Raw genomic sequence first — 12,284 nt, 5'->3', positions numbered from 1 at the left:
GTAGATATCTGATTTCCTCGTTACATTACAAGGTGTTACAGAGGCTAAAACTGGTAGACTCATTATTTATATGGTAGGAGATGTAATGGAGATGGACTAAGTCTCATCTTTCTTCAAAATGACATTTTGAACTGCAGAAAGTTGATGATTTCCGCGTTACGTTACGTTACATTGTGTTAGAGGGCTAAAACTGGCAGACAGTAATATTTATATGGTAAGAGATGTAATGGAGATATTGTGTTTGGCTAAATGGGGTTCACATTTCAATAATGATATTCGGACATCAGACAAAGTTTGTTACGAACCCGGATCCAACGTCCGAGCCTGGAGCAGTGACAACCACGCCATCTGTGGGTCAGCTCCCGAAACCCCCGCCAAACGGACGACGACACCTGGTGAGGACAGCGTGAACTGGCCTCGAGGACCAGTTTCCAGTCTGGTTCAGCGCTCAACACCGCCGCTCCTGACCTCTGGTGAGGTGGTGCTCCGACGACGGCGCCATCTATGGACTGGATACGTCAGGTGTTTGTGCCCGAGCCCGTAAGTGAGGTGTATTAGTGTCCCGGTTATTGATGACGTGTCTGCTTACAGAGTCGACCTGGGACCGCTGTGTTGAAGGTTGAGTCAGTCTACCCGAGGCAGCCGTCTCCGAACCTTGAGCTTTGCTGCAGCAGTTGCGAAGTCGTTCCCCCCGGAAGAACACTGTGGTGTGTTAGCCTGCCAGTGGAGTGGCAGTGAAAGGATTACCCGGGACCGACTGTTGGAGACGATCATCCACTGGGGTATCAAGGACAGGAGAGTGATTTGTGGTGTCACACGAGGCTCCTGTCCAGGGCGTTCCCCTTATATCGTCCGTGGAGAGGCCTGACCAGCGTTGCGGGTCCGGAACCTGCCAGCAGAGCCCCTGCTGGATTTGTGGTTGACGGCCTCCACGGCAGTGCTCCCAGTGGACCTGTGTTTTGGCTGACCTGTGGCCCGGGTAGGCTCGGCATTCTCAGAGGACACGTCGTGAGGCCACGAAGAAAGCACCAAGGACTCGGCACCGAGAGTTATGGCACCAGCGTCTTCAGTAGAAGACATCGATTGAGGATTAATCCCCTTGTAAAGTGTTAATACCCCTCTCCTTTGTGCACTCATTTATTTTATATATTTAAACGGTGATGGTAATTATAATATTAAGTTCTTAGCTTTCTTTCCCTACTCCCTTTAAGTTACTTGCGTCACGGATCTCATCCCTTGATAGCCCCTACTGGCTCGGGAACGGATACATATATCTTCCTCTAACAACATCAGAGTAAGGACCCCGTTGCGTCCCGAGAGGGCCGTAACAAAGTTGATTTCCACGTTACGTTACTAAGTGCCTCGCTCACTCCTTCAGTATAAGAGCGTTGAACATCCCTGCGACATTGTCTTGCTATGATATTACAAGTCTACTGTTGCGCACAGTGTAATACAGTTCTAATGGCATAAGACCAAGCTGAGGTTATTTATTAAAAAATGCTATTTGATCATCAGGCAGAAAGAAGTTTTCCACGTTACATAATGATATAATGCGATACAAGCATGTGCTAATATTTTATTTGTATTTAGAATGTAAGGGCTATAGGAGATTGTCTAGACTTGCATACATTTTCAAATGCTATTTATTTAGGCAGCAGACAGTTTATTTTCCCGCATTAGGCTGCATTGACTGTGTGTTACAAGAAATGAGCGCTAATGCTAATGTGTGTTACAAGGTCTGCACAGCAATATTTGGTGTTGGATGAAGAGGGGGATGGAGATTGATTAGACACGCATACATTTTCAAATGCTATTTATTTGGGCAGTAGAAAGTACGCTACATTGACTGTGTTACAAGTCTGTGTAACAGACATAACCCAGAGCTATTTCACTATCGACTCGTACGGTCTTATTCTCATCGATTGCTGTTTACATTTGGATAATGTAGGTCTTAGAGACGGCCATGAACTCGGGGATAATGAACAAGTCAATTTAATAATAGTTTCAAGACTATGTTTTTCCACATTAGTCTTATATATGTTTACTTTGCTTGGAATTTGTATGTGGGGAACATTGCTCACCTAAGGGAGAGAGAATGAACTGCGCGTTTGAGGTATAGCGAGGACTGACCGCGATGTTTGTTTGTTTGTTTTACCACAGTGAATATGAAGCTACATTGTTATGTCTACCAGTTGTTGAATAAACGCTATGTTACGTTACGTGATACAAGAACTAAACAAGCTTGTGCTAATATTTTATTGTTTGGAATGTAAGGGCTAAACACGGTTCACATTTCAATATTCAGACATCGGACAGAAAGTTGCTCGTTACTCTTAAAATGATATTTGGGCAAAGAACGATGTTACCATGTTGGTCACGTTACATTAATGATATTTGGGCAAAGAACGATGTCATCATGTTGGTCGTGTTACGTTACAAGGTTATAAGGGTGAGAGTGATGGAGTCGAAAATTGACACTAGTCTTCCATCCTCTGGTGAGCTGTCAGTCTAAGTGAAATGAAAAAAGATACGTGAACAGCGGCAGCAGGAGAAAGGAATTGATGTTACTTTTCCCCCTAACTATTAAATGATCTGAATAAAGAGAGAGAGGGAGAGAGAGAGAGGAGAGAGAGAGGAGAGAGGGGAGAGAGAGGGAGAGAGAGAGAGGAGAGAGAGAGAGAGAGAGAGGGAGAGAGAGAGAGAGAGAGGGAGAGAGAGAGAGGGAGAGAGAGAGAGGGAGAGAGAGAGAGGGAGAGGGAGAGGGAGAGAGAGAGAGGGAGAGAGAGAGGGAGGAGAGAGAGAGAGAGAGAGGGAGAGAGAGAGAGAGAGAGAGAGAGGGAGAGAGAGGGAGAGAGAGAGAGAGAGAGGGGAGAGAGAGGGAGAGAGGGGGAGAGAGAGGGAGAGAGAGAGGAGAGAGGGAGAGAGAGGGAGGGAGAGAGAGAGAGAGGGAGAGAGAGAGAGAGAGAGAGGGAGAGTAACCACTGACTGCTATGTGTATCCCATGCAGTTGGGTTTACAAAAAAATCAGGATTTGTTATAATAATAAGATTGAAGACCACCTTATGACTCTCGTTACTCTTAAAAAATGCTATTTGAGCAAAGAATGATGTTAGCATGTTGGTCACATTACGATACAAGGTTACACATATGATCAGAAATAATACTAAAGGCTTTGCACAGAAAATCGATGTGGAGGAGGGTGGGGTGATGGTTGATGGAAAGGGGGAGGAGGGGCTAGGGGGAGGGGGGGTCTGTTGGAGTGTGGGTTATGTGAGCGGTGTTGTCTTATTTAGCCCAGTTGTGTGTCAGATTCCCAAGAGGGGAGCCGCCCACAAAGGCTCTCTCCCGCCCAGGCCTGCATTTGGAATTTGTATGTTGAGGTCATGGCTCACCTTTGAGAAAGAACAATGACACAATGCTATGTGCCGGTGTGAACTGTGTCAGGAGAGAGTATGGTACGCCGTATTGCTGTCACTCCCAGCAGTGTGGTGGTGGTGTTGGTATGTGGTATGTATGCTATGTGGATGGAGGGGGAAGGGGTGGGCATGACTGACTATGGTAGAGGTTGATGATGACATTCGCAACAGTTAGGCCTCAGCCTTTGAAGAGGTAACCCCATGTGGTGTCACTCCTCATAGCTATGTGGTAGGGTATGACCCACATATCCTTAGCGCTCTGGAAGCAGGGAGGGTACATAAAACTGTCATTCTTTAAGAAAAAATAATGACTACTTTCACACACACACAAACCCACTGCCAGCTGTTACCTACTCCTCTCATTCACATCTTAAGAGAGTCTGCTCTCTCTCTCACCCTCCTCGACACTTCCTGCCATGTATGGCAGAACTAGTCTCCTCATGGATCACCACCAAACACAGCTGCATAGCTCGAAGAAAATAATGGCCGTCAAAAAACGTAAACGCATTCCACCCTCGCTTCTCAACCACAATGACCCTCCAACCCTCTCCCGCCAAGGGGAAGCTCCCCTCACCACTCCCCACACCCCCTCAACATATCCGGCAATGTTGGGACCCCTCACACCTCCACCCACCCTCTACATAGCATTACTTAGACTTATCTATTAATCGACTATTTTTTTTTTTATTAACATATTAGGTACATCTGCATTAGTGCAGCTACCCTAGACTATATGAAGTGGAGTACAGTGTGTCAAAAAAAAGCTAACTAGGTGATGCTAAAAAATCCCCCTACACACACATGATTAACTCTACGGCAAAAACCCATACATATTCATCTACTCTTATCCACATATTTTACTCTTCTCCTATTCCTTACTCTCCCACATACACCACATACTTTCCTACCCCCCACAACATAACCCCCATAACATAACCCCCCATCATTCCAGACTGCGTAACCAAACACCGGACGCTCACATGCGTCCAACACGCGCCAAACATCCGGAAAATCACCCAACAACACTATGTGACTACATACCTTTGCCCCATCTGGACAGCTGGTCCTAATAGGACCACCTGTCCAGATGGTGCGCACGGTTCTAGTCTCCATTTTAAGCTACTAACATCTAATGCAGCTGCTGTCGTTGGATTAAGGTTGAGTTTGAGGCACAGGACTTCAAAAGCTAAACATTCCAGTAAGTAGTGCAATAGTGGCGCCTCTGCTTCTGTTCCACAGATATGACACACTTTAAATATTGGGTTTGTTACCTCCCAGTAGCACTTGTAACCAAGTCTGAGTCTGTGTATGGTAACTGCAATGTCTCTGGATATCTTTTTGTCAGACTTGAAAGAGTAGTACCCAGTGGCTTGTTTGTACAAGCCACTTGATACGCAGTAAATCTTACTTCCGCTACTTTGGCTCTGTGGGGACTTTTGATAGTTGGGAGTATTTTCTTCTTGATTTGCTTCTCAATCTGTGAAATCCACCAGGCGATAATTAATTGATAAAGATTAAGCCACCCAAGAGGTGGCACGGGCATAAATAGCCCGTAAGGAATCTTAAGGTGATCTTGATTTCGGGGCTTAGGGGTTCCCGCGGCTCGATCGGTCCTCGACTAGGTCTCCTTTTTGTTACACACTCCCCAGGAAGCAGCCCGTAGCATCTCTCTAAATACCAGGTACCTATTTACTGCTAGGTGAGCAGGAGCATCGGGGTGAAAGAAACATTTTGCCCATTTGTTTACGCCTCCACCGGGGATCGAACCCGGAACCTCAGGTCTACGAATCCGAAGTGCTGTCCACCCAGCTGTCAGGTGCCCTGGAATCCACCAGGCCACTAGGCAACCCATTCTTGCACCTGCTTAGTCATTATTTTGCTTATATATATATATATATATATATATATATATATATGAGCATATATATATATAGTATATTTTGGTAGCAGTCTTTCCTGTAGACATATATTATTAAATATGACCGAAAAAGTAAGATTAATAATTCTAACACGAATTTTCTCAATCTTTCGTACATTACGCTTCACTGTTGGAGGTAAATCAAAAATCAATTCTCCAAAATTCATTTTTATTTCTAGTCTGACGCGACACGGGCGCGTTTCGTAAAACTTATTACATTTTCAAAGACTTTAGTTCACAAATACACAACTGATTAGCAGGCGATGAGTCACAATAACGTGGCTGAAGTATGATGACCAGACCACACACTAGAAATTGAAGAGACGACGACGTTTCGGTCCGTCCTGGACCATTCTCAAGTCGATTGTGATGAGGACAGGTAGGGACAGGAATTAAATAGGCAAGAGAGAGCTGAGGAGGAAAGTCAGGTGTAGGGGATAGTAGTAATGAGAACTGCAGCAGGCCTATTGGCCCATACGAGGCAGCTCCTATTATAACCACCGAAGGAGATGGTAATAGGAATAAGAAGAGGATAGCAAGGGAGCGTAGAAGACAATGAACAGAAAAAGGGAGAAGAGAGAAAGAAAGGGAAGGAGAAAGAAAGAAATGGAAGGGGGAAAGCTTATGTTAAGTCACGTTTGTTAGAAAGATTAGAGCATTTGAGTATATACTGTGAAAGGGAAGAGTCCACAGCAACAAAGCCAGGACTCAAGTTCATGTTGGGTACATTGTTAATAAGAGCCGATTCTACAAGACGGCGTCTGTGTAGAGTAGAGGCAGGAAAGATTATTTTGGAGGAAGACCAATCAATATGTTTTATATGTTTTATATGTTTTATATGTTTTATATCAATAGATTATATGTTCCTTAATGGAGCCCTGTTGCTTATGCATCGTTAAACGCCTAGAAAGAGATGTTGTTGTCTTGCCTATATACTGGGTTTTTTGGAGCTTACAGTCCCCAAGTGGGCATTTGAAGGCATAGACGACGTTAGTCTCTTTTAAAGCGTTCTGTTTTGTGTCTGGAGAGTTTCTCATGAGTAGGCTGGCCGTTTTTCTGGTTTTATAGTAAATCGTCAGTTGTATCCTCTGATTTTTGTCTGTAGGGATAACGTTTCTATTAACAATATCTTTCAGGACCCTTTCCTCCGTTTTATGAGCTGTGGAAAAGAAGTTCCTGTAAAATAGTCTAATAGGGGGTATAGGTGTTGTGTTAGTTGTCTCTTCAGAGGTTGCAAGGCTTTTCACTTTCCTTCTTATGATGCCTTCGATGAAACCATTGGAGAAGCCGTTATTGACTAGGACCTGCCTTACCCTACAGAGTTCTTCGTCGACTTGCTTCCATTCTGAGCTGTGGCTGAGAGCACGGTCGACATATGCGTTAACAACACTCCTCTTGTACCTGTCAGGGCAGTCGCTGTTGGCATTTAGGCACATTCCTATGTTTGTTTCCTTAGTGTAGACTGCAGTGTGGAAACCTCTGCCCTTTTCCATGACTGTTACATGTAGAAAGGGCAGCTTCCCATCCTTTTCCATCTCGTAAGTGAAACGCAGCACGGAACTCTGCTCAAATGCCTCCTTCAGCTCCTGCAGATGTCTGACATCAGGTACCTGTGTAAAAATGTCAACATACCTGCAGTATATGGCCGGTTTCAAGTTCATGTCGACTAAGACTTTTTGCTCGATGGTACCCATGTAGAAGTTTGCAAACAGGACACCTAGGGGAGAACCCATGGCGACCCCATCTACTTGCTTATACATGTGCCCATCCGGGCTCAAGAAGGGTGCCTCTTTAGTCAAGCTTGGAGTAGTTTCCTCTGAATATTTTCTGGCATGTCAAGAGGAGTACAGACTGGATCACGATACACTCTGTCGGCTATCATTCCGATTGTCTCGTCCACAGGTACGTTGGTAAACAGCGATTCTACGTCCAACGAGGCTCTTATCCCTGTGGCCCGTGTGCCCCGCAGTAAGTCAACAAATTCCTTTGGAGACTTCAGGCTGAAGGCGCAAGGAACATAAGGAGTCAGCAGGCCGTTGAGTCGCTTCGCCAGTCTGTACGTGGGTGTGGGTATCTAGCTAATAATTGGCCGAAGTGGGTTTCCAGGCTTGTGCATCTTGACATTTCCATACGCATATCCAGGTTTATATTCCCCAATGATCTTTGGCAGGTGGAGTCCGGATTTCTTGGCGTTCACAGTTTCCATCAGTTTGTTGACCTTTGCTTTTAATTCGGCTGTAGTGTCCTTCGTACATATATGGAAATAGAAATATGGACCAATAGGCTTTCTACAAACACTTCTATTCAATACCCATTGTTTGTGTTCTGTCTTGTGTTGATACTTTTAATACCCTATTAATATCCCCTCTTGTTCTGTCTTGTGTTAATGCCACATCACCCCTCCCACCTCACTCAAATGTAGATATAAAATCGGAGATACGTAAGTTCTAATCAGTTGTGTATTTGTGAACTAAAGTCTTTGAAAATGTAATAAGTTTTACGAAACGCGCCTGTGTCGCGTCAGACTAGAAAAAAAATGAATTTTGGAGAATTGATTTTTTATTTACCTCCAACAGTGAAGCGTAATGTACGAAAGATTGAGAAAATTCGTGTTAGAATTATTAATCTTACTTTTTCGGTCATATTTAATATATATATATATATATATATATATATATATATATATATATATATATATATATATATATATATATATATATATATATATATATATAATGTCGTACCTAGTAGCCAGAATGCACTTCTCGGCCTACTATGCAAGGCCCGATTTGCCTAATAAGCCAAGTTTTCATGAATTGTTTTTCGACAACCTAACCTAACTTTTTCGGCTATAACCTAACCTATAAAGATAGGTTAGGTTAGGTTTGGTCATATATCTACGTTAATTTTAACTCCAATAAAAAAAATTGACCTCATACATAATGAAATGGGTAGCTTTATCATTTCATAAGAAAAAAATTAGAGAAAATATATTAATTCAGGAAAACTTGGCTTATTAGGCAAATCTGGCCTTGCAGAGTAGGCTGAGAAGTGCATTCTGGCTACTAGGTACGACATATATATATATAATTATATTAAAGTTTACAGGTAAAGTGTCCATTGGGCGAGCGAGAAGTGAGGCCAGAGGGAAGAGTAGGCCGGAGAGGAACATTTGTAGATGAGAGGGAATAGTGCCAAGCCCTTGACCCAGCAGCAGGCCTTGAATTGTGGTATACATTCTACACCAAACCTGTTCACCCATGCATCAAGAAAGTCCGAACAACCCTGGAAGTCCCAATCACCTGGTGTATTCACCTAGTTGTATTAACCTAGTGGTGCTTGTTGGGGTTAAGCTCTGCTCTTTTGGCCTGCCTCTCAACTGTCAATCAATAATCTGTTATTAACTACTAACATTTTCTATTCCCCCCCCCCCCCCACACACACAGGAAGCATCCCGTAACAGCTGTCTAACTCCCACGTACCTATTTACTGCTAGGTAAGAGAGGGCATCAGGGTGAAAAACTCTGCCCATTGTTCCTTGCCAGCGCCAGGAATCGAACCCGGGCCACAGGATTAGGAGTCCCGCGCGCTGTCTACTGGCTACAAGCGCCCAGTGTGTGTGGCTGTGGCTGTGTGTGTGGGGGGGGGGGGAAGGAGCTGTGCTCGGCGGGCAGGCTGTACAATTGTTTATGTATACAATGGTGTGGGTGGTGATTGTTGCGGGATGTTAGAGAGGTTGTCAGTGTTGTGGTGTGTGTATTGTGTTGGTGAGGAATGTGGTGTGGTGTCATGGTATGTTGTTAACCTAAGTCTGCTGTGGCCAAGTGTTTCCAGTATGTTTATGGGCCGTGTGTTTGCTATGAGGTGGAGATCTCACTCGTGACGAAGTCGTCCCATAGTGGTGTAGATCCACCTCAGATATTAGGGTTGAATTCGTTGGAGCTTTTTGCTTTGTTGGCTGCAAGCATTTGGGATATTCGGGCGTATGTTGAGAGAGGACGAATTAGGGCATTAGACTGGTGTATTTTTTTTTTTTTTTTTTGTGCGTGGGTGTGTTCGAGTCTGCATAGTCGGGGGAGGGATTTTTTCCTATGGTTTGTTTGTTGCTTTGTGTGAGTGTATTCGTAAGTTATTATCGAGATTTAGGCCGAGTAGTGTTAGAACTGTCAATAAGTTGTCAATTTACTGGTAAGCTGTAAAAGGCTTTTATGTTAATTAGATTCAAAGTTTTAAATGTAAATTATAAAAGCATGCAAAAGGAGACATTGCAATAATCTAAGAATATTTAGAAGGGAGGGATGGGGCTAGGAGCCTAGCAAGGAGCTCCCCCCTCCTTTTAGGGGAAGGTGTTTATATAGTTGATATGACAGATGGAAAAAAATAGCTCTTGAATCTGTAAATTAGGCAACCGAAAATTAGAAAGGCGGGGTCCAAGAGCTAAGAGTTCGACCCTACAGCCACACAGTAAATACACACACACAGAGGACGCTTAACACAGTAACTAGTTGCTGTACCTGGCCCCTGGCCTAGACCCCAACATAAGTTACAGAAGGAGTTATGGAGCTTCCAAGCTACTAGGTGGGTGTGGTAGTGGGTTTAATGTCCAGTAGTGAAGTATGTGCTTTTAATACATACTCACACTTGCTCATAATTCACATTAATAGAAATAAACTTTATTAAAATTGTTGAAGTGACTACTTGTGAATTATTTGTATGTGAGGCGGCCTCATGTCAGGTGAGGTGAATGACGTCACAGGTAGTTGACCCATCAGGCCAAGCTAGTCAAGAGGCGCGGCGGGCAGTGTGGCGCGGGCCGGCGTGGGGAGAGGTGCTGCTCAGCGCCCGCCTCATTGGTTTTACTAAATTAGTCACCTGGACAGTCCTGTGCATGAGGTTACCTGCGTCAGGCTTACAGGCAAGTTACTCTAGATGATTAGTTATTTTATCACATTGTATTCTGTTGGTGGAATAGTCTCTATTTGCTGATTTTATAAATAAGGATAGTTACAAAGATGTTAATTTAATTATTTTATATAAAGCTCTATCCTAGGTTTACTCATTTGTAAATATAATCATATTGAATAATATATCTTTGGCTATTAGTAGAGAATTTTAATTTCCTGAAGACTTTTGGTAAAGCTTATTAAAATAAAATTAACTTCTAAAACGACTGATGAGAGATTATCGGTTCCATAACAGCAGCTCGTGTCTCGACTATATATATGAAATTGATCGTTCGACCAAAAGCAGGTGGAAAAAAATTACGATATTAATATAGTTAGATTCTGACAATTATAAAGTACTTCTTGTGAACTATCAGACTTCAATCCTTGAAATACAGACCAAAGACTTTTAATCTATCAACCGTCACATACACCCCCCCCCCCAATGAAACTAACCATCCTGAGTCAGTGTCGTCCACGCTGCAACCAACCCCAGAGACGCCTTAATTAACATTAACGTCCTGTGTAACCAAGTACTATATTTTGTCGAATATAAGTAAATATTATTGTATATTTATATTGTCCATAGGTCTGATAGTTGAAGGAAATTATAGCACACGAGTGTATTCCAACCTGTCTCCCTTGCCTAATAAATAATAATGTATAATAGTTCACGTATCAAAAACCCTTTTAAAAAGTTCGTGTTAAAATGTATGAACTGTTGTGGGTCAGTGCACAAACGAGTATAGACCGAGGACTCGTTAAATGTGAAGCGTTCTTCACGTTAATGTTTGGCTGCCGGGTTAACGACCACTTGGCCGTTGTGTTGAGAACGGGCTGTGTCATCTGAGGTTGGCTTTTGCCATTCCGTGGTAAGTCGGCACTTTAGTTCATCCAATGTCTGACCTGATCGATTGTCTAGCGGGATATTTCTTAAACTTTACATAAATGTGTTCAAGTTAGTAATTAGGGGTATTTAATATAATGTGTAATTTCAGGTATGTACGAGGGTTCATCAGTACAACGGCACTGCAGGTATGGTCAACCAGACCCAAGAAATTGGTCTCGTACAACGGCACAGCAGGTATGGAAGATTAAAATTTAGAAAAACCTCTCTTGGATTGCAGTTGGTCATTATATAGCGCATATATATATTCCCACATAAGTACAATAGGTGAAGGAAACACGTTTAATAATTGTGATAGTTTATACCTTGAAGCGGTGATCTTCTAATAGGTATGTTGTAAAGTACTCTATGCATTAACTACTTGTGTGGTAAACTATTCTTCTGGCCTGTAATTTGAACATTTAGTGGTGTAACATATGGTTAATGGTGAATCCCTTCACCAGTAGGCCAGCATCCCCAGGGAGGAATATAACGGAAACCTCCCATAAACTCGCCCCATGTTCATTCCCCCCCCCCCCACCAGCAGTAGAGACCGTCCCCAGACTAAGCCCCCACCAGCTCCCCGACCCCAAGCCCCATGTTAACCCTCATGCCCTCCTTCCCCAACTCATTCCCCACCCCAGGCCCTCCCCGTTCCCACACCCCATGTCCTCCCCAGTATCCCCCTACCCACCCCCCAAGCTCTACCTCCTACAACCTCCCCCTCCCCCCTTTCCTGCATCCCTGCTGCCCCACTCCAGACTCCCCTTTCCTCCCAAACCCTGACATCCCCCGACCTTTCACATGCCCCTTCTCCCCCATCGCAAGGCCAACCCAGACCCACCTAGCTTCCCCATTCAGGATCCTCCCAGCCCCTTTTCACACCAGATCCCCAGGTCCACATTCCTAGGCCCTCCCACCCCAGACACCCCTTGCCCCCCAATTCCAGTGAAACCAACATAAAATGAGGATGGAAGGAAGTCAGTTTCAAGGTAATGTACTCGGAACATAGTTGGGATTACAAGCATGGCAAGTGAGCTTAGGGGATAGGGCACAAGGGAACCCGGATGTAATTGGGCTCTCAGAAACAAAACTCAGGAATTATAACGGATGTGGTGTTT

The 12,284-nt window shown here is 43.9% G+C and overlaps 1 long non-coding RNA gene across 2 annotated transcripts in view; it reads left to right on the top strand.

Moving 5' to 3' along the window:
- Window positions 1-11,720, top strand: part of LOC138363894 (uncharacterized) — a 464,760-nt gene extending 453,040 nt beyond the window's left edge. For both annotated transcript variants that reach the window (XR_011228236.1, XR_011228235.1), the window contains one exon: window positions 11,276-11,720. This is a non-coding gene — a long non-coding RNA (uncharacterized lncRNA). The remainder of the gene's footprint in view (window positions 1-11,275) is intronic.
- The last annotated feature ends 564 nt before the right edge of the window (window positions 11,721-12,284 follow it).

Source organism: Procambarus clarkii, chromosome 12 (genome assembly GCF_040958095.1).
Source record: "Procambarus clarkii isolate CNS0578487 chromosome 12, FALCON_Pclarkii_2.0, whole genome shotgun sequence".
NCBI classification, from domain to species: Eukaryota; Metazoa; Arthropoda; class Malacostraca; order Decapoda; family Cambaridae; genus Procambarus; species Procambarus clarkii.
The sequence above is the reverse complement of the archived record's forward strand: the minus strand, read 5'-3'. Positions and strand labels throughout refer to the sequence as shown.